This window comes from Carassius auratus, chromosome 34 (genome assembly GCF_003368295.1).
Source record: "Carassius auratus strain Wakin chromosome 34, ASM336829v1, whole genome shotgun sequence".
Lineage (NCBI taxonomy): Eukaryota > Metazoa > Chordata > Actinopteri > Cypriniformes > Cyprinidae > Carassius > Carassius auratus.
The window spans coordinates 20,755,556-20,775,752 of record NC_039276.1 but is presented as its reverse complement, the minus strand read 5'-3'; the positions used below and the strand labels follow the sequence as shown (position 1 = coordinate 20,775,752).

The following is a 20,197-nucleotide window of genomic DNA, read 5'->3' as shown; positions in this document are numbered from 1 at the left end:
TTCAACAGTTTTTAACTTCAAACTTAAATTGAAAGTCATCTCGCCTGAATCAGGAGACACATTCTGGGGATTCTCACTATCAACTATGAAGTTTGCCTCAGTAAACTCAAATTGGTACAGAGTCTAATTCATGATCATGCAGAAAAAAAGCATTAATATGTGCTTGATAAGTACTAATAAACAGCAAGTATTCTAGATTGTATCAGCTGTTTGGACTTTCATTCTGACGGCAGCCAGAGGATCCACGGGTGAGCAAGTGCTACATTTTTCCAAATATTTGATGAGGAAACAAACTCATCTACATCTTGATCGGAGTGATGGTGAGTAAATTTTAAGCAAGTTTTGATTTTTGGGTGAATTATTCCTTTAACCCTTGTGCAGTCTTCAGTCAATTCTGATCAAAATATTTAAAATTTTACATTTTAAAAAATTGTAGCTTCACCAGAATGGTATTTGCATAAATTATTATTTAATTATTTTGAAATTCTCTCAAAATACGAAAGAAAAAAAAATATTGAACAAAAATATATTAGACTTAATTTACTGAAAAAAAAAAAAATTAAATAAATAAATAAATAAATAAAAAATAAATTTCAGGTGTCCGGTCACTTTTGACCATGAAGACCATGAGTTTGACTCCCAAATGAGGAGTGCACAAGGGTTAAAAACAGTGTATGCACTGCAAAATGGGAATTTGCACTATTTGTTCATTTAGAAAGACATCACATCCTGTTAAGGTGAGTTACTTTAATACAAGGCATGTGATATCTCAATGGCATTGAAGTGCACATCATTGATTGTGTCATATTGATCAGCAATGAAGTATAATTGTAAACATGATGTTTGGGAAGGCTGATGAAATCAGTCAGTGTGTATCTTATAGGATAAAAAGCACTTTGAAAATCTTTTTAAAGCTATTTTTAACACAAGTGGTTATTGGTTTTTAAAATCAAATTCTATTTGCAAAGGATACGTTTTATTTTGGAATATGATGAAGCATAAAACAGTCCTGTTGGATGTTAAGAAATTGACATATCACTATGGCTTGCCAGCAATATGAGGTTTTGATTTAACAATGTTATCCAAAAAAAAAAAAAAAAAAAAAAAAAAAACTTAGTTGGTGACTAAAAACATGCCAGTGATTGTACATGTTAGCATATTATATTAATGCTATTCATTGCTATTTGGTCAACAACCAACAGAATTATCTTCCCTCAGACTTGGTAATTCGGCTATATGTGAAGAGGAAATTCCATAATTGAACCTTACAGCTCAAAAGCAAGTCTGGACTTGTAAATATTGTTCAACCTACTATGAAATAAGAAGTCATAGAAGTCTAATCCACAACATCAGAAATCACTTTCTTTCCAGCATTTCTGCTGGAGACTTAAAGGTCCCGTTTAACGCGCCTTTTTGAAGCTTTGATTGTGTTTACAGTGTGCAATATAACATGTGTTCATGTTTCGCGTGTAAAAAAAACACAGTATTTTTCACACAATTCACCTATCTGTATACCGCTGTTTTCACTGTCACAAAAACGGGCTGATGACTTCCTTGGTCTATGAAGCCTCTCCTTCAGAAATACGTAACGAGTTCTGATTGGGCCAGTGGTACCGGTGTTGTGATTCGACAGCAGCTGAGAGCAGGCTGCCCTCCTGGTTACGTGATTGGACTAGAACGCACATGCTGGAGATGTATTTATAGTCACAGGAGCGTTTTTACTGACGAGATGCGCATGAAAACCGCATTCGTTTTTTTTTGCACAGCCCTAACATCTAGTTAACAAAGCTAAACAGCATTGCCCTTTGTGTAATAAGTTATAGAAACTGTTAAACGCACCAACTTAAATAATAAAATACACTTACCGGTTGTGGTCCATAAACAATGCCTTCTCCAGACAAAGAGGGAACTGCTCCATCTTTCAAGAATAATCTTTGTGCGAATCCGGCATTAAACTGATTGAGACTGAGAAAGTTGTCCTCAGCAAACTGTCCTCAGCAAAATGAGCTGCACATAGTTTTTTACACGTGCATTATAATGTTCGGGAACCGAGTTAAACATAAATTGTAACCATTAATCTCAAAGTGCAGCGTTCCTGGGAAGCCCAAACAAAGATGATTTGACTCCAAGATAAAAAAAAAAAAAAAAAAAAAAACAGCGTTTCAAGGACATGGCGACAAAAACAAACAGCTCTTCCTTCTTCTCCGTCTGAGCGCAACAAGGCCACGCCCCCCTGTTTGTGAATTCATGTGGGCGGTGGTTAGTCAAAAAAAACTGTTTTAGTGATGTCATTACTACAAGTACTAGAGGGCGGTAGTCCAAACTTGTCATTTTTTGTAGGCGAATTCTGTTAAATCAAATATCTCGCTTGGCATTGAACTTTGAGCTTTAGAATTTTACAGATATTATTTATACTCTAACAACAACATTACACACTAACTAAAGTTTAAAACATGGAATCACGAAGAAGGGGATCTTTAAGTGGCATGAGCACAATACAACATTAATAACTGATGAACAGTGGAAATTCCGAATCCCAAGACTCTCCAGTGGCTGTAAAACTGTTTCTATGGAAACCCACTTTAAACCCCCCTCCCCTCTTTTTTGTGTTTCCATAGCCGTGTTTCCACTATCGAGCTAAGACCGGGCGTGCTAGTGCGTGCCAGGGCCAGTTGCGTTTCCACTGTCACTTCCGGGCTTGATCGTGGCTCGCCGGGGCTTCCTCGGGGCCAACGGCCAGGGTTTTTTGGCCCGACGAAAACCTTGGGCCAAAGCGGGCCAGCTGGGGCTAGAGGAGGAGTTATGAACAAAGGCGGAGTTTCTCCGTGTCTGGAGAGCGTCAGCGCGGATCATTTCAGAAAGATAACAGCTTTAACACCAGTATTAAAGACGTTTTGAAATAAGTTGAGCTCAAAACTCACTCTTAGTTATCAGCAAGTGTTTGAAATAACTTGATCCTATGTGGATTATAATCACTAAACAAGGCAGAAATATTGATAAGCGATGTAAAAGACTATGCACGCTAAACATTAATGTTACCATAGTAAACATGGTAAATATGACCGCTTGGATAAATCAGACGTCAGCTTCTTATTCTCTATCACAATTGTGTATTTATTAAGTAACATTTTATCTGTCGTCTCGTTTCGTGAGTTTAGCTCCACGTTGCATATCATCAAAATATAATAATGATTTTTGTTTGGGAGCTTTTATAAAAATAGAGAGTCTGCACCTCGGATCATTTCAGAAAGATAAGAGCTGTAACACCAGCATTAAACATTTTTTTAAATAAGTCGAGCTCAAAACTCACTTTCAGTCAGCAGCGAGTGTTTGAAATAACTTGATCCAAAATGTGTATTATAATCACCATACAAGGCAGAAATATTTATAAGCGATGAAAAAGATATGCACGCTAAACATGTTACCATAGTAGCCTAAACATGGTAAAATATGGCCGCTTGAAGAAATCAGACATCGTGTATTTATTAAGTAACTTATATTATCTGTCACAAACCTCGTCTCGAGAGTTTATCTCACGTTGCCTATCATAAAAGAATATAGCCTGATAATGTTTTTGTTCGTGGGATCCTGAGGCTCATTGTTGTACCATTCATCCACGACCTTCACCTCATTTTGCAGCATGATAATGCACGGCCCCATGTTGCAAGGATCTGAACACAATTGCTGGAAGCTGAAAACATCCCAGTTCTTGCATGGCCAGCATACTCAGCGGAAATGTTACCCATTGAGCATGTTTGGGATGCTCTGGATTGGCATATACAACAGCGTGTTCCAGTTCCTGCCGATATCCATCAACTTCACACAGCCATTGAAGAGGAGTGGACCAACATTTCACAGGTCATAATCAACAACCCGATCAATTTTATTCAAAGGAGATGTGTTGCAATGCGTGAGGCAAATGGTGCTTACACCAGATACTGACTGTTTTTTTGTTTACATAGAAAAAGTCTTAGATATTTGAGATCCACTCATGAAAAATGGGGGTAAAATCTAAAGTGTTCTGTTTTTAATTTTGTTCAGTGTATTTCAAGGAGAGGTCTATTTTGAAGCTTAGTTCACTGAGCAAATATTCCTGAATATTTCTGACACAACAACAAAATCTTCAGCGGTAGATTGTTGTGCCCGTCATGGTGATTTGAGACATTTTATCAGTGAATGCAGAATCTCTGCAGTAGTCTGAAGCTTTAAAATAAAACCATTTTAAATGTCATGAAAAATTGTTCTGTCCAGATCTTGAAGGCTTGCCCATTCAATAAAAAAAGGTTTATTCAAGTGTGCTATTAGTATACTTCTTTTAAATTAAAAATAGGAAAGTATGCTTTTATTTTACTTTTTGTGTACTTCTCAGAAATTGGCTTTATGAACTCATCAGAAATATACTTAAAATTACATTGAAGTATACTTGACTTATACTTACAAAAATTATAAATGTATTTGAGCTATACTCCTAGAATCTGTGTTTTCATTATTATAGGGTAGAGGGCGCTAGTACTCATTTTCTGTACAGAATTTCCCCCCAAAAAAAGCAAGTGAAGAAGAAAAAAAGAAACAACAGATACTAACAATTGTAATCTAACAATCATCTGACATGAAACAGCATCAAAACTATAACGTTATTGAATAAAATGTGGAACGATGAAGAGTTAATATTTAAGTCAATCTTTGGGGTGTCGACCAACTCTGTCTACATTTTGATAATCATTCTGAATCCAATTCATAGTCTTTTTTCAACTTTTTGTTCAAAATGTTATTTCTTCTTTTTTTTTTTTTTTTATGAAACTTACCCACATTAAAGTGTTTAAAAAAAAAATGCTTGAAGCTAGAATAAAATATTTTTGTTTACAAGCAGATACCCTGTTCAAAATGTATACAAATTAAAACCTAAATAGGGACATACTTAAAGTATGATGTAAAGTTCACTTAAAGAGAACTCATGAGTATACTTGCAGTATAAAACTACTAAACTAGTAGTTTACTGAGACTATACTTCAAAGAAAGATTATTAAATTTATTTAATTATTATGAGTACAGTGGGTAATAATACCTACTTTATATTTGAAATGTATTTTAACATGCAATACGCCTTAATTGCAACTTATACATTTTTTTGTTGTTGATTTTTTTTACACATGGTTAAAATATGTTTACTGTAGTGGTAACCAAGGAAATCCTCAAACACTAGAGTTAAACTATGTTCACTTTACCATGGATCTATGTCATAAGGGACTGCAAGTAATAGGCTGTTTCGTGCATAAAATGCAACCTTTTTATTCGGAGAGTGTGTGATTTAAATTAACAATACAGAATAGAACATGAGCAATATGAACTTTTAACATTCAAATTTAAATAAATGTACTGCACAAACTAGGGTAAAATTTCCATAGGTTTATTGTGAAATAACATATAGCCTCTTTATTTCTGCATTGTTTTGCGCTGCCTTTTCCAAAAACATAAATGCTCTCCTATTATAGGCTACTCTTGGGAAACGCAGCTCTATTTAAATGCACTGTCAGAAGTGAGTGAACGCTCTCTATCATTGATAGATTCTTCCTTGCAACATTTGCCTGTGTTCAGATGAGCAGGAAAATCCCTCCCACACAATTATTTGCTAACATAGGTTATTTGTCCAATTTAAGGCATATTGTAGGCATTTTTTTTTTTTTATTAATAAACAAAATCACTGGTAAAAACTAATTATCTATATTTTTTATTTGAGCATCAATACTTTCGATACTCGCATCAGTATCAATATATCGATACTTCAGGATCGATTCACCCATCCCTATAGCACAATCATGCACAAAAATGTGTCTGCATCCATGCTGCTTAATTGTATTTTCAATTAAACATATGCCAGCATTTTGTATCCCTGTCCACATTATCATTTAATGAGGAGGATTTCCTACTTATTTTCTCTGTGAATGCTATTGATGCTTTTGTGGAAAAATCCTCTAAATGCAGAGTGTAAATTTAGTCCTGCCCTGAGATCAGTCTGATAAAGACCTTCATAAATACAAACTGTATGCTTTGACCTTTGCTATAGTTGCAAAACTATAGTCTGTGGATATGCTGAATTGAGCTTGTGGCCCTTGACAGCATACACTGTAAAACCTAATCAGCTAGGATAACTCATTTCATTTGAGGAAACTGATTGCCTCAGTCCATTTAAGTTTGGAAACCAATAGCAAGGAGTAGGAGAGAGTGGGGTAAGGTTAGCCATGTGCATGTAGTCCTCAGTATAAGGGAAAATGAGAAAGAAGTACAAAGTATCTAAAGTAATTTCAGAATGCTTGTTATTTATTAGTAAACTATCAACTATCAAATGATTCTAAAAAAAACATGGCTTATTATAACAAAATGCATTGCTGTGGCTCAATAACAATATTAAATCAACCAAATTAAGTTTAAGTTTCAATCTTTGGTTGTTTGCATTTATTTTAACTTTTATTCTTGACATGGTAGCTTTTCTGCTATGTGGAACAGACCAAATAGGATTACAGGTGGAAAGATGTATATTATCAGAGAATGATTTGGTGCACTTGTACACTGTTCCTATTGTCAGATTTCTGGACTGTTTTGTTGTGTTTTCCCTCCCCATGTGCTTCCCGTGACCCAGTTTCCCCCTTGTGTTCATTTGATTCCAGTTGTGTCTAGCAATTACCCCTCGATATCCTGTGAGTTTATCCTCAGTCCGTTTAGTCTGTGTTTGTTGGGTATACTTAAATCCATGTGCTACATGTGAATTCTCCTGCATCTCAGCATTCTTTGCTCCTCGTTCATCACTCTACCACAGCAGAAGTGTGACAGAAGACCCGACCAAAACAGTGTTATTTGCGTGTTTCCCGCCATTTTTGTTTTACATGTTTCTACAATGTTATTATTTTTTTTTTTTTCTTTCTGTTTTTCGCCTTGTTCCCTCATGGATCCCCTTGCCCACCCAAAATACCTTCTCCTTCTGCTGGAGCAGTGGGCGAGATCGCTCAAGGACCATACCAGACTCTTCCTAACCCTCGCTAATATCACCAGCTACCCAGACAACGAGCTCAGTTTATGATGCTTTGTTTGAATGCTGCGTGCAGAGCGCCGTCATCCAAAGATGGTCCTAGAGCAGATTTCGCTGCTGGACCCAGAGCCCAGCCCACCATCTCCCCAATGCATAGAGCATCAGCCCAAGCCCACTGCTGACGGAGAGCCAGACAAGCCATCGCCAGAGAGGGAGACAAAGCTGATGATCACCTCGGAGCCAGAGCCCATGATGTCAGTCAAGGTGCGAGAGCCGGCTACCACGCCCACTATGAGGGAGAAAGCCATGGCCAGTGAGATTGTGAGAAGGAGCTCTGACTACTGCAGCAAGGCTGAGGGTGAGTTATTACTGGATCAGGCTTACAAATGCTCGCCCACCCACTCCTGCCTTCTCCACTTCTGTCATCTGACAGGCCCTCTGCTCGCCCTCTGCTCGCCCTCAGCCCACCAGCTCCGTGGGGACTGCCAACCTCCAGCGTCGCCAATGGTGGAGTATCCCTAAAATCCACCTCCAGCCTCTAAGCCCTGGACTCCGTCTAGGCCCGTGGACCTGTCGGTTCTACCATGGCTCCTAGTTCCCTCCTATGCACTGTGGCCCATCAGTTCACTGGCTCCACCGGTCTCCCTCGTCCCTCCGGCTCCACCTTGGTGTGGTGTTGACAATTCCCCACATGACAGTACAATTTCACACTTGCCAAGATCAAGGGGGTATTTTTGAAAAACAAAACTAAACACTCTACTTGTATATCTAAAACTTCACTGCAGTGAATAAAACCATTCAAATTAGAACTTAAACTTTTTGCAGTTAACACTGCTAGCTAACAATAACTCCCATGCATGTGCTAACTAGCAAAGAGATTATTAATGCATGAAATAAGCAGCATGAATATAGACATTTTAACATCCATATTCTAATCACAGGCTCTACTCTTTAGCACAGTGATTACCCCAAAAACTCACAATAAAATATTTTAAGTCCCAACATAACAGAACAATAAACACTGACATATGTCCCCATAGAAAGAAAGAAAGAAAGAAAGAAAGAAAGAAAGAAAGAAAGAAAGAAAGAAAGAAAGAACAAATTAATAAATTAATGTACACTTAATTTGAATGACCTAATATATAAGTGGTTTCGTTTGGCATGGCTTACTGTCACTGGATATTGGTTGTACAGTATTATATACTACAAACTGACTGCATACTATTTTTTTTTTCTTCTTCTTCTAACATTTAGCTTCAACCACAATTTAAGTTTTGGACAGTCTGTGGTTTTCCAGACCATAAAACAGCTGGTCAAGCCGAAGAATGAACAGGCCTTAACTGACATAACAATAGAGACAACTGAGCAGAATGTGTTGTGTTGTGTATTTGTGTCTGTGTCTGTGTCTATGTTTGTGTCATTTCTTAAGTGAAAAGGGCTATGTAATTATTTCTTTAGGGATTTGCCATGGCTGGGCTGAATGGTGATGTATTATGTGTGGAGTGGTACATAACCCCATGTGAACCCTGTTTGGTGAGAAAAAAAAATATCTTTCAAGGTTCTGTCATACACACAGAAAAAGAGAAAGATAAATAATTGGCTTAGCAGTGCAGCGGATGTTGTTCTGTTGTATAAATGATTTGTTATGTACAGAGTTCAGCGACAGGCTCATGGGGTTCCCTATCTGTCGGTCACTACAAGTTATGTCGAACGACAAATGGGGTCTCACTTGGGAGGCCAATCATCTCTGAATTTAAGAGAAAACACCAATGAAAATTGGCTAGTGGATTAACATACCTGAGACACTCCCCGTGCCAACGGTTATAAATAGGGCGACAGGTTCATCCACTCATTAGATTTTTGCTTCGGAGCCGAGTGGTTGTATGAAAGCTGTTATACTCCACAAAGCCATTCATCTGCTGTGTCGGGAAGCTGTTCTGGATGGCGGTATGGTGCAAACAGCGGTGTCCCTTTCAGCGATTCCCCTGGGCGCTTCAACTAAGAGAGCAGATTTCCTAAAAGAGCAAATCGCGGACGATTCGCGTTTTTTTAAAGACGCCGTTTCGTCCGTGTCCTTCTGGATGCGGTCGTTTCCTGTTCTCTGACAACGGCCACGTTTGTTGTCTTCCATGTCTCGGCATTCAGCACGCTGAAGGCGCGTTCGTGGATGGTTCATGCACGCACTGCATGTGTGACTATGGCTACGCTGTGATCGCGTCTCCCCTTTCTTATAGGGAAGGGAGCAGACCCCTCTGTCACTACCCGTTCCGGCTTCTCTGCCATGAGCAGAGGACCGCCGGCTAGTGCTCTGGGAGATTTTAAGGTGACAATGAGAGCTTCTCCACCGGGCCACGCCCCACGGACCTCTTACCCCTTCCACAGTGTTTGTCCTTTGCGGCTGCTGGGTGATTTTGCTGGGCTGTCTTATGGCAGTCCCAACGGGAAATTCAGTTTGCCGCCGGGGATCAGATGTCGATTGCAGCATCGGGGATGGGCTGTTGACCTCTGTGGATGAAGATTCGGCGGGGCTGCCCCTCTCGGGTGTTGTCGCCTCTGCCGAATTGGACCCACAGTTGACAGCCGTGCTTGCCCTGGCAGCTGTGAGCATCAGGATGGAGGTGAATGCACCGCCCAGCCCTGAGTGCTCATGGCTGTTTGTTTGGTTCTCGTTGTGGAGCACGACTCACAACCGCGTTTACTCTGGTTCCTTTCTTCCCGGATGTGCATGGGGAAGTGATGTAGTCGTGGATGGCCCCTTTTTTACGACCGGAAGCAGCTCATTTCGTTCCTCCATCCTCACTAACCTCGATGGAGGGGCAGCTAGGGGTGCGTTGACATTCCCCAGCAGGAGAGTGCGATTGCGGTGCACTTGTGTCCACAAAACGCTGCCACTGGGAGGGATAGCCCGCGCCTCTCACCCAAGGCCTGTAAGCTGTCGGCCGCGCTCGCTTCCAAGGCTTACAGTGCTGTGGGCCAAGCTGTCTCTGCTTTGCATGCCATGGCTATCCTGCAAACCCAGCAAGCCAAGGCTTTAACAAATGCACGAGGGTAGGACCAACCCAAAGTTGATGCAGGAGCTGCGCATGGTGACTGACCTCCCCTTTCCGGGTGACGGAAGTCACAACGCAGTCCCTCGGGAAGGTGATGTCCACTCCGGTGGTCCAGTAGTGCCGTTTCAGGTTCAGCCTGGTCTGTATGAGAGACACGATGTGTGCCGTGGTGCCATGCCCATCTCGGCTATTCACCGGCTCGGCTATGTCACCGCCTATTCAGCCCCTGGTCAGACCTTGCCTTTCTACGGGCCGGCGTGCCCTTAGAACAAGTGTCGCGGCATGTTGTTGTCACAAAAGATGCCTCCAACTCGGGCTGGGGCGCGACATGCAACGGGCAGGCAGCTTCGGGGTTCTGGACCGGACCTCGACTGCTTTGGCACATCAACTGTCTGGAGTTGCTGGCAGTGCATCTAGCTTTACGACGGTTTGGTCCGCTGTTGCTGTACAAGCATGTGTTAACACTGCGGCTAGTTCATACATCAACCGACAGGGCGGTCTACGATCACGTTGCATGTCTCAACTCGCCCGCCATCTCCTCCTCTGGAGTCAGACGCGGCTCAAGTCGCTGCGTGCTATCCACATCCTGGGGGAGCTCAATCGTGCAGCCGACGCACTCTCACGACAGCTCACTTTCCCCGGGGAATGGCGACTCCATCCCCAGACGGTCCAGCTGATCTGGAGTCGATTTGGGGAAGCCCAGGTAGACCTGTTTGCTTCCCACGAGTCCTCCCACTGCCAGCTGTACTATTCCCTGTCCCAGGCTCTCCTGGGCAAAGATGCACTGGCACACAGCTGGCCTCGGGCTTTATGCAAGTATGCGTTTCCCCCAGTGAGCCTGCTCGTACAGACACTGTGCAAGGTCAGGGAGGATGAGGAACAGATCCTGTTGGTTGCGCCTTACTGGCCCACCCGGACCTGGTTTTCGGAACTCATGCTCCTCGTGACAGCCCCTCCCTGGTGCATCCCCCTGAGGAGAGACCTTCTCTCTCAGGGGCTTTGCACCATGTGGTCTGCCCCCAGCGGTGGTAGACACTATCACTCAGGCTAGAGCCCCTTCTACGAGGCAGGCCTATGCTCTGAAGTGGAGTCTGCTCACGAATTGGTGTTCGTCTCACAGAGAAGACCCCCGGAGATGCCCGGTCAGAGTCGTGCTTTCTTTCCTGCAAGAAAGGTTGGAGCGTGGGCTGTCACCCAGGTTGGCCCACTGGATAGTGGATGCCATCGCCTTGGCTTACCATTCCCAAGGCGAGCCGTGCCCCCTGGGGGTGAGGGCCCACTCCACACGGAGTGTGGCCTCCTCGTATGCGCTGGCGCACGGTGCCTCTCTAGCAGACATCTGTCGAGCTGCGGGCTAGGCGACACCTAACACCTTTGCGAGGTTTTACATCCTCCGTGTAGAGCCAGTTTCTTCCTGTGTGTTGGGTAACAGGTAATTGGCGGGAAGGGCTGGCTCGGTGTCAAGCTTGTTGCGCCATTCCCCCTAACACAGGGATGTGAGTGCCTTTCTTCTCCCAGTAGAGTTCCCCGGTTGGCGTACCCTGGTCGAGCATCCTCCAGCACCCTCGGCAGTCAGACTTGGAGGAGCAGTCTGTCGCCAGGCCCAGTACTGGCATTAGCATGCCCGGAGTTCAGGTCAGCCCCTGTACTGGGCTAGGTGTTCATATGGCTTGGTTCCCTACAGGTAATCCCATATGTGTATTCTTCCAGGGTAAGGTTTCCCTCTTGGCAAACCCATGTCTTCCCTTGACAGACCCGTTCTGTCAGTCTCTTCTGGCAGCCGTTCCATCCCTACTCCAAGGTAGGACCTGCCTCAGAGACCCCTTCCATATGTAGTACTGCCCCCTGGGTCAGTCCATATCAGTATATCCACATGTCACCTCCCTACGGGTAGGATGTGGTCTCCGTAGCAACCTTTTCCTAAGGCTCGCTTCCCCATTGTCTTGCCAGCTGAAAGAACAAATAGGAAAGATTTGAAGCAATCTTTCTCTGAAGGTTGAAATCCCTTCCATTAACTTTATGTGGGCGGAACAGCAGCGTGGCCTTCTCCAGCAGCGATGTACTCACCCTTTGGCCTCTTCGGTACCAAGGTCAGTGAATTGGCGGTGGGGCTTTGGGAAGGTTACGACCTTAAGCGTAGCTTTTGTGGCACGCCAGGGCTTGTTGACAATTGCAGCGCCACAGGGTTGTGACAATGTTCAGGTTGTGGCGTTTTCCATAGGACCCCATATGTCGTTCGACATAACTCGTAATGACTGACAGATAGGGAACGTCTCGGTTACGCATGTAACCCTCGTTCCCTGATGGAGGGAACGGAGACGTTATGTCCCCATGCCACAACCTTGAACCATTCGCTGTTGCCGGGACACGTTCTCGGCTCCTCAGCGTAAAACCTAATGAGTGGATGCACCTGTCGCCCTCTTTATACCCGTTGGCACGGGGAGTGGCTCAGGTATGTTAATCCACTAGCAAATTTTCATTGGCGTTTTCTCTTAAATTCAGAGATGATTGGCCTCCCAAGTGAGACCCCATATGTCATTCGACATAACTTTTCCGTTCCCTCCATCAGGGAACGAGGGTTACGTACGTAACCGAGATGTTTTACAGTCATATATGTTACAATTAGCCCACCTGCATTGAACACAGCTGAACATTCAGTAATTTGTCAAAAAACAACAACCTTTTATGATCTATATCTGGCAAAAATACAATAATGAACACACTTACAAACAAACACATTTTATACAAACAATACAGTAGCAAGATGGGAACCATTCATCAGCGTCTCACATTTGTAGTACTGGGATTATTGTCAAGAATTAAGAACAAAATATTATGGACAGAAAAAAAAGAGGATTTTATTTAATAATAATTGAACATGCATGGCGGTGATATTTTAGGGATGTTTTGCTCTAAAAGAACTTGGAAACCTTTACTGAAGGAGCTATGAATTCTGCTCAGCATCAGGGAATTCTGCAGGACATCTGTCCTAATGAAAAGCTGAACTTAAACCCTGTTGAAATGCTGTTGCAGGACATGAAATGTTCATGCTTGAAAACCTACAAATATCACTGAGCTGAAACAATTCTAAATTCCTCAACAGCAATGTAAAAAAGTAATAAATAACTGCAAGCATTTGGTTGGTAGTGTATACAGCTATTTATTCTACATGAAACACATAAATACATATTCTCACTGTTGGTCCCATGCAAATGGCTTGGATGAATGTATATTTTGAATTCTAAAATTAATACAGTTTGAAATTTAAATTACATAATCACAACTCCATATGTAAACTTGATTGATGCTCTCCTGGTGTTGCATTTGCAATGCAGAAGTCCCATGCAATACAAGTTGTGATAAAGTCTTACAGAAGCAAGCTTAAACACCATGGGTGCATCAGCAAAGGCAGTTTTATCTTTTACATTTGCCATGATACAACCGATGTAATAAAATGTCACCAGATTCATGTTCGTCTGTTCATAAAACCGGAAATCCTGTATAATTCAACCAAATTGATGACAACTTTGAAACTCCTGAATGTTTCCACATTTTTATGGAAACTCTTTTTTTTTTCTCATTTTCAAAAAACATCTAAAGACTCATCTTTTTTCGCCAGCACTTGACCAAATAATACTAGCACTTACTTTTAATTGTCTGTCCTATTCTTGAAAAAACAACAACAACAACAACAACAACAACAAAACGCCTTTATTATTTTGCCAGACATTGTTTTGATTTTGGGTTTCTCATCTGATAGCTTGGGTTTGTTATAGTCATTACATATAACCCAGAATATTTAAATTGTCTCTGAGAAAAAAATAAATAAATAAAAAAATAAAAAAAAGAAGAAACATTCTTACAGCATGTGTGTGGGTTAGATATAAAAGTCTAAGATTAGGCTTATAACAAATTGATTTTAATTTGCATAGCATATTAGGTTTTGATTATTTGATGACTTTCATATAAATGTCTATATTGCCCCCTGGTCACAGTAGAACTGTAGCTTTTGTGTTTGGGTCATCAGTACTATTGATTGATTGTGTTTGAACACCTCTACGGAGCACTTTAATCGATTGCAGATAAACACATGGGCCCATGAACATTTTGTTGGCTGGAGTGGCTCCTTGTGAGGTGATCCTCTGCGAAAGACCCTTGCTATTTCTGTCCCATTGTTAAGCTTATGCTATGCCTTTCAGAGCCTTGGAAAAAGCCTTAATTTCTCCTTTCACTCTTTTTATTCTCTCTTCACTTATTTTTTCTGACCTTACATGATGTCCAACCTCATTTATTCTGTCTCCCTCTACCTATCCCAGTGACTCCCCACTAGTCCTGTTTTTGGCGGCCTGTTTTAATTTTAGTTTTAGTCTAGTCTTTGTGTCAAGCTGTCATTTTAGTTTTTATTAGTTTTAGTCACGTTCATACTCTTTTTAGTCTAGTCTAGTTTTAGTCGACTAAAAGTCTGAGCATTTTAGTCTTATTTTAGTCGGAATTATCCATGACTATTTTCGTCTAGTTTTAGTCGACGAAAACTGATGACATTTTTAGTCAAGTTTTAGTCAATGAAAATTTTATTTTAGCCTCTTTTTGGTCATTCAATTCTATTTAACCCAGTCAATATAGTGTAAGTGCCTAGTAGTATAGACCAAAATATAAACCAAAATTTTCTTTTAGCCAAACCCATTTCAAACAAAGTTTTCTTATTATATTATTGTTACCTTTTAGACTCAAGAATACATCCATTCCAGACGCTCTGATTTGAATTTACAACATATTTATTTTACCAACAAACATGTTAGAAGTACACACACATACAATTTAAATAAAATAGCATCACATGACAATGTCAGAAAAAAAGAATACATTCAAGTTTAACATAAAGAGAAACAAGGTGCTTGAATTCTCGAGCTACAATAACATACCAGAAAGTGCAAATGTGTAAAAAAACTTAAAAAACTAAAAAATGTGTGTGTCTGTTACTTGTATTGTAAACTGAAGTCAGATTTTGCACTACGAAAATCTACTATAACACTACAAATGGTTTGGACCTTAGAGATGGATAGGAAGCACTGGCTGCATAGAAAAGAACAGAACAGAAAAGAACAAACAAGAAACAAATAACCAGCAGTCTCAACAGAAACTGTGTGTGTGTGTGCGTGTGTGTGTTTGCATGTGTACAGTATGCATGCTTCTTGCATGTCTGTTCAGGCCAGACATTAACTACTACTTAGGCTTGTTTACTTTGAGGAAAGTGCTTCTTTCCAAAATGGTCCTAGCCCTGTTCCTGTGACCACAAGAAATGTAACCAGTTACACTGAAGACCCTCTCTGTAAATGCCTGAGAGGCTGGCATCGCCAGGAGGTCCAAGACCAGAGGTTTCAGTGTTGGAAATGCAGTGGAACAATACCGAGTTAACCAATACTCAATGCCGGATTCCTCAACCTCAGCACTGGTAGCAGCAGTCTTGTGCGACTCTGACAGCCTTTCTTTATATTTTAAAATCTCCAGCCTAATGTTTGTTGTCTTGGCTGTCTTGGGCCTCGATGGACGATTAGCACAGAAGAATTTAAATCTACACCGTTTTGCAGGGGTTGACTCTGGAGCCCCTGTACCCTCATTTGCGACTTTCTCATCAGTACACTAGTTCACTTCAAAATGAAAATTATGTCATCATATACTGAATTTCTTTCTTCAGCTGAACACAAAGGAATATTTTTTTTTTAAGAATCTCAGTAACCAAACACAAACAGTTGACTGGACCCATTGACTTTCATAGTAGGAAAAAAAATGTCACTATGAATATGTGAATTTAAGAAAACTAGCTAAAGTATTTGGCCAACAAGGGATGTCAGTCAGTCAGGTAGGAACTAAGAACCCACTTTACACTCTCTCACATAAACACATACACACACACACACACACACACACTCACAAACAAATATACACACACACACACGCTAGTCACACACGTTTGTCTCAGTCGTTTTCAGCTCCAGTGGCTAACGTCTAAAGCTAACGTTAAAATGAGACACATTAACCACAGCCTCATGAGTTGGCTTGGCATGAGCTTTCTAATATAGAAAGTAACGTTATGTTAATGTCTTTTGACTTACCTCAATTTCATTATGGAATGCCTTGAGATGTCTCTTAAGGTTTGTGGTGCTTTTTCCTGTGATTTTGTGGCCGCATTTCTCCCCATCTTTTTTCACAACACATTCAGTTTTCTTTTCCCCTTCTATGTAATGAAAGTTTTTCCAAATGTCGTTTCTTCTTTTTCTTCCAAAGATGAACCCCGGCTGGCCGGCCATCGGACTCTTTCTCTCTGTCAGGCTAATAGACTTAACTTTGTTGTCGTTTACATACACTAACCATGCCACTCACCGCAGTCTAAATATCTAAATAATGCCGCGAGTGAGGCTTGAGGAAGTGACGTCGCCTGCGTCTGCGCAGTGCAACCTGATGCAGCCTCCCGAAAGGGAGACACAGCAGGAAACAGAAATTACTGCAAAAATACTACGACTAAACAAGACGAAATAAGGTTATAACATTTCGTCTCGTCTCGTTTTGGTCAACGAAAATGAAAAGACATTTTAGCATAGTTTTTATTTTGTAAACCACATTAAGACTCGTTTTTATTCGTCAACGATAATGCATTATACATGTAATTACAGTTATCGTCACATGATCAGCATTTACGTTGCGTCTCCGCTCGTTTTCGTCATGTGATAAAGGTTCGTTGACGACGATATTTAGTCATAATTTTCGTTGACAAAAGCAACACTACTCCCCCCATACAAATCTCTTTTTCTGTCTTCATCAACAAAGTGTTAGGTTTGTAGTAGTTTAAGTAGTCTCAGCCTCAGTCGTCATGCACACAGATCATTTGCTAAACACACAAAAGTCACACATTCAGGAGTTGCAACGTCGTCGTCGGATTGGTTGAATTATACAGGATTTCCAGTAGATGTGCCTGTCCCATTTTTTTAATGTTCCGCCTGGAAACAAAGATGTTGTGACACCAAACCCCTCACGAAAAAGAAGAAATCCATTGTGTTGACAACTGTGATGACGAACGCTTATCCAGATCAACGCTGGATTTTTCAAAAGTATGAGAAATAATTAAAGTTCGAGGCATAGAATCTTTCAAATATGCCAGAAAGTTTTACACACGATACGACTTTTAGTGTGGTGAAATTTTCTCACGCTGAAATGTGACAATGAACAAAACAAACTGTAATTGGCTATTTGAAATGTCAGTGAAACGGCCTCGTGTGTGGGCCTTAGCCTATGAAAGCTACCATGAATCAAGGCATCAGCCTTGATGTTACGAGGGCCAGGTCTATAGGAGATAGTTGAAATTGAACCTGGTTAAGAAGAAAGCCCATCTAGCTTGGTGGTGATTTAGCCGTTTTGTTTCTCTAAGGTATTGTAGGTATTGTATTGATATGTAAGTACAGTTAACAGATGAGCTGTGCCCTCTAGCCAATGTCACCACTCCTCTAATGCTAACTTAATAGCAAGCAGTTCCCGATTCCGATGTCATAGATGGATGGAGTCGAGGAGGAGAGCCCTGCCATTGTCATCCTTCTGCTCTCCTGGACAAATAAGCATTTCTCTCACTCGGCTGCTCTGTGTTGAATGTAAACCTTGCTGAATGATGCCATACCAGACAGCACGCTCCATCTGCCAGGCTTTCAGCTGTTCAGAGAGGACCGCGACGCAGAATCAACAGGGAAAGGCAGGCAGGCGGCATCATTCCCTCCAAGCTGACCACAAAACTTGGAGACCTGGACATCAACACCTCCCTCTGCAACTGGATTATGGACTTTCTGACCAACAGGCCTCAGCATGTTCGGTCAGGTCACACCCACTCCACCACCATCACACTTAATACTGGCGTACCACAGGGCTGTGTGCTGAGCCCATTCCTCTACTCCCTTTACACCCACGACTGCAAGCCTGTGCATGGATCCAACTCCATCATTAAGTTTGCAGATGACACCACGGTGATTGGCCTCATCAGTGACAACGATGAGACTGCCTACAGGGAAGAGGTACAGCACCTGGCCACATGGTGCGCTGACAATAACCTGCTCCTTAACACCAATAAGACCAAGGAGCTCATTGTGGACTTCAGGAAGAAGAATGGAAGCACGCATGACCCCATCCACATTAACGGGCTGGCTGTAGAACGTGTTTCCAGCTTCAAGTTCCTGGGAACCACCATCTCGGAGGAACTGTCCTGGGCCACAAACACCTCCAGCCTGGTCAAGAAGGCTCACCAGCGCCTTTTCTTCCTCAGGACACTGAAGAAGAACCAGCTGTCTTCATCCATCCTGGTGAACTTCTACTGGTGTGCGATCGAGAGCATCCTGACCAGTTGCATCACAGTCTGGTATGGGAACTGCTCAGTGGCTGACCGCAAGGCACTGCAGAGGGTGGTGAAAACTGCCCAGCGCATCACAGGGACACCACTTCCTGCTCTTGAGGACATCCAGAGGAAACGCTGTCTACGTCGAGCTCGCAGCATTCTCAAGGACTCCTCTCACCCTGACCACGGACTGTTTAAACTCCTCCCTTCCGGGAGGCGTTTCAGGAGCCTCCGAACAAGGACCACAAGATTCAGGAACAGTTTTTTCCCTAAAGCTGTCTCCTTGCTGAACTCTTCCCTCTGACACCCCTCAACACCCCCACACCACACATAGACTCCTCTCCCTCTTCAACACTCTGATTTATTTATTTATTCACAACAAGCAAAAAGTAACTTGTTATTACTTGCACTACTGTCTGTTCATCCAGGAACACTGTATAATCCATTTGCACATTGAAATATTTTCTATGCACTTTACTGTCCATTGCAATACTGTAAATTATGTTCATAGTTCTGCCTATAGTGTACATACACTTTTACATAGCCCATCTGTATAGTATGTTCATAGTACACCTATCTGTATATCGTGCTTATAGTATTTAATATCTGTAAATTATGTCCATAATACTTACCTGTATAGTTATTGTACATATTATAGACCTTTATTCTGTACTTACTGCTTATTGCACTTCTGGTTAGATGTTAACTGCATTTCGTTGCCTTGTACCTAAATGTGCAATGACAATAAAGTTGAATCTAATCTAATCTAATCTAATCAAAGAGGAATTATTCTGGAAAAATAAGGACTCTTCCAACGACTCAGCATCAGTGTGGAAAAGTCTAAAAAGAGATCACCAACTACAAGACACCATCCCTCATGCTCTGTGGAGAATCAATGACTGGCAGATGTTCTGAACGAACACCCATCACTTGCCCTCAATGCCTCTCCAAACAACCGTTCACACCATTCAGAACCCCTGCAACCCATCCTGAACACCTCACCAAACTGCTCTCACCATTAACACCTCCTGCATCCCCCTCTCCCCCACACCTGCAATACAGATACTGTAAGCGAGGATGTGGTGCGTAAGGTCTTTCGGAAGCAGAAAAGGAAAAAAGCACCAAGGCCCAGATTGTTTTACACCAACCTGTCTGAAATCCTGTGCTGACCAGCTGGCCCCCATCTTCACACAGATCTTCAACAGATCACTGGAGCTGTGTGAAGTCCCTTTATGCTTCAAACGCTCCACCATCATCCCCATCCCAAAGAAATCCCTAAATTAAAGGACTAAATGACTACAGGCCTGTGTCTTTAACGTCTGTGGTCATGAAGTCATTTGAAAAACTGCTGCTGGCCCACCTGCAGGACCTCACTGGACCCTTGCTAGATCCTCTTCAGTTTGCCTAAAGAGCAAACAGGTCTGTGGACGATGCAGTAAACATTGGACTGCATTATGTTCTGCAACACCTAGACAGACTTATGCGAGGATCCTGTTTGTGGACTTCACCTCGGCTTTTAACACTATCATTCCACACCCCCTGCCCAAACTAACTCAGCTTTCCATGCCCACCTCCATTTGTCAGTGGATCAGCAGCTAGTGTGGCTGGGAAAATACACATCCAGCACCCGTACAATCGTTCGCTCCCCACTGCACTTCTCCCTGTACTCTAATGATGGCACGTCTAAGGACCCCTCTGTGGAGCTCCTGAAGTTTGCAGATGACACCACACTCATCGGCCTAATTCAGGAAG

The 20,197-nt window shown here is 42.0% G+C and overlaps 1 protein-coding gene across 1 annotated transcript in view; it reads left to right on the top strand.

Moving 5' to 3' along the window:
• Nucleotides 1-20,197, top strand: part of LOC113053501 (G protein-activated inward rectifier potassium channel 1-like) — a 56,655-nt gene that overhangs the window by 3,981 nt on the left and 32,477 nt on the right. The window lies entirely within an intron of this gene.